This window comes from Megalopta genalis, unplaced genomic scaffold (assembly GCF_051020955.1).
Source record: "Megalopta genalis isolate 19385.01 unplaced genomic scaffold, iyMegGena1_principal scaffold0858, whole genome shotgun sequence".
Classification (NCBI taxonomy): Eukaryota; Metazoa; Arthropoda; class Insecta; order Hymenoptera; family Halictidae; genus Megalopta; species Megalopta genalis.
In genome coordinates, this window is record NW_027476927.1 from 77,501 (window position 1) to 80,000 (window position 2,500).

The following is a 2,500-nucleotide window of genomic DNA, read 5'->3' on the forward strand; positions in this document are numbered from 1 at the left end:
TAAAGCAAAAAAAAAACCGTTTATCGCGCCTCACCAATATATCTTTTATAAAATTCGATATCCTCTCCAAATATAGATCTTCGAAACACTCGCAAGACGATTACAATCGGTATAACTTTAACGTCCGTCCGAAAAGTACTTTCGGGGACTAGACGACCGATTGATCTCGTGCGGTTTCGCTATTCGATCATTTGAAGAGAACAAAAAGATATATGGGGCGACCGACAAACGGTTTTCCCGTAGAACCAGACTCGCGATTGCGTTGACACACACATCATAGCCACACCAATAGAAGAGTTTTAGGACGGTAACCCGGGTGGGGTGTTCTTTACTCAGAATATGTGCAACATCGGATCTATATAGCCATCGATACAATTCGTACACAAATGTGTCGTACGAAGAGAGAGACTTTTTTTCCTCTGGCAACATAACGGTAAGAGACATCCTTCCACACTCATAGGTTCCACTCCCTGGGGCTATGATATATATATATACATATAAATTCAAATTCGAAGCAACGGTCACAATTCTACTCTATATTTTTGCGGGTTATGTGTTCTTTCGTTCAATTTCTTTCATGCGTTCGTTCGATCTCTGTACACAGTCTTCACATAGGACAGACTCGTGTAGTACGCTTTCGTGGGTTAAACCCATCTCGTTTCATTTCAGGCGACGTCGGGAGCGCGTTGAAAATGTACCAGTGAAATCTCGATAGTTCTACGGATACGAATCGTCCCGAAAAAGATTTTGTCACCGCTTCGAAGCGGTGTTTCAGACGGGCGGACGTATATAAAACATATACGACACACGACACCGCCTTCCACACTCACGCTAGTTCGAACACGATTTCCATCTCTCTCGAAGACTGTTAGACGTACGTAAAATTTCTCAATATTCATAGGACCGCGACAAACGCCGACGAAGCGCCCATCATTCGCTCGTACGTATATAGGCAACAAGTGCCATCAACGCAAGCAGTTTATAAGTACGTAAACGACCCTCAGCCAGGCGTGGTCCAGGAATTGTATCCGTGGACCGCAATGTGCGTTCGAAATGTCGATGTTCATGTGTCCTGCAGTTCACACGTTGACGCGCAATTAGCTGCGTTCTTCATCGACCCACGAGCCAAGTGATCCACCGTTCAGGGTAATTTTTCCCTTTTATTCTCTCATATATATAATGTGTATTTGCTATCCACCACATTTTTGTGTTATATTTCGGAACAAACCGATACCCGAAGAGCTCCAACCAGCGCGCGAAGGAGATTCGGGAGTCGTCGTACAACGACATAATTGTCCCTTAAAGAACGAGATATTTCCGTCGAAACCATATATATATATGTACGAGCAAATCCAAAACCACTGTTTTCTTGCAAGTTCGACGGTCGGAGCGAATAGAACATTGAAAAGCCTTCTATCGAAGAAACACAGAGAGTATATCACCTCCAAAAACGACGGGGATATGGATATTCAAACTGGACAATTATCAACCCGATACTGGATTCGAAAAGTTTCTCTCTCCTTTCGTCGTTATTTACACCGGACGGACTCACGGCCGGCTCTAGCTGGGTGTCATATATATATACGTCCCACGCTCATGCTGCCACTAGCGCGCAACAGAGTAGGGTGTCAATGACAACGACACAGCATTGAAACGAGCTACACAAGCCGGTCTCTCTTGATACCAATGTAAACGAGCATTAAGTTATCTTCAGACTGCCCGATATTTTCGTCCTTTGGACTTTCCCAACGATTCCTTTTTTTCTTTTTTTTTTTACACCACAGCGAAGACTTGAGGAAGCGTGATTAGCACGCTCGCATCCCTCCCTGTCCTACTACAACTGTGTGTGTGTGTGTGTGTAAAGAAAGAAAAAAGAATACATTGGCTTTCTCTCTATCGAGAAGATGGCCTACGCAACGCAGATCAAAGGCCTAATACGTGTAATATAATACGCGTCTGGCCGTGTATAAATCACGCACGAATGATCTGGTCGGGCCCAACTCTTCTCGTACGCTTATTTTTCCGTGTTGGGGCACTATCATAAAATCACACAAACCCCAACACGTGTGTGTCTTGGAAGGAAGATGGCCTACGCAACGCAGATCAAAGGCCTAATACGTGTAGTACACACGTCTGCCGTGTAAATCACGCACGAATGATCTGGTCGGGCCCAACTCTTCTCCACCACACCACATCCCAACTTTGTACATTTTTATATATTTTTGTGCGTTGGGGCACCTTCATAATCACAAACCCCAACAACACATATATCTCTCTCTCTTTGAAAGATTTGTTGTGGCCTACGCAACGCAGATCAAAGGCCTAATACGTGTAGTACACACGTCTGGCCGTGTAAATCACGCACGAATGATCTGGCGGGCTCAACAATATCTTTTTTTTTTATATGAATTCTTATCCACAAACTAATCGAATTCATTTTCTCTCCTCCTCTCCTCTCTCTTTGAGATATATTGGAACATTGTAATGATCCTTCCGCAGG

The 2,500-nt window shown here is 44.0% G+C and overlaps 2 non-coding genes across 2 annotated transcripts in view; both read right to left on the bottom strand.

The window, feature by feature from the left end:
* Window positions 1-994: 994 nt before the first annotated feature.
* LOC143263613 (5.8S ribosomal RNA) lies at window positions 995-1,149 on the bottom strand. The gene has a single exon (XR_013037005.1). It is a non-coding gene; the product is annotated as a 5.8S ribosomal RNA (ribosomal RNA).
* A 1,333-nt stretch (window positions 1,150-2,482) lies between these two features.
* LOC143263605 (small subunit ribosomal RNA) overlaps window positions 2,483-2,500 on the bottom strand; it is a 1,921-nt gene continuing 1,903 nt past the window's right edge. Inside the window, exon 1 of the ribosomal RNA XR_013036998.1 lies at window positions 2,483-2,500. This exon is cut by the window's right edge and continues 1,903 nt beyond it. This is a non-coding gene — a ribosomal RNA (small subunit ribosomal RNA).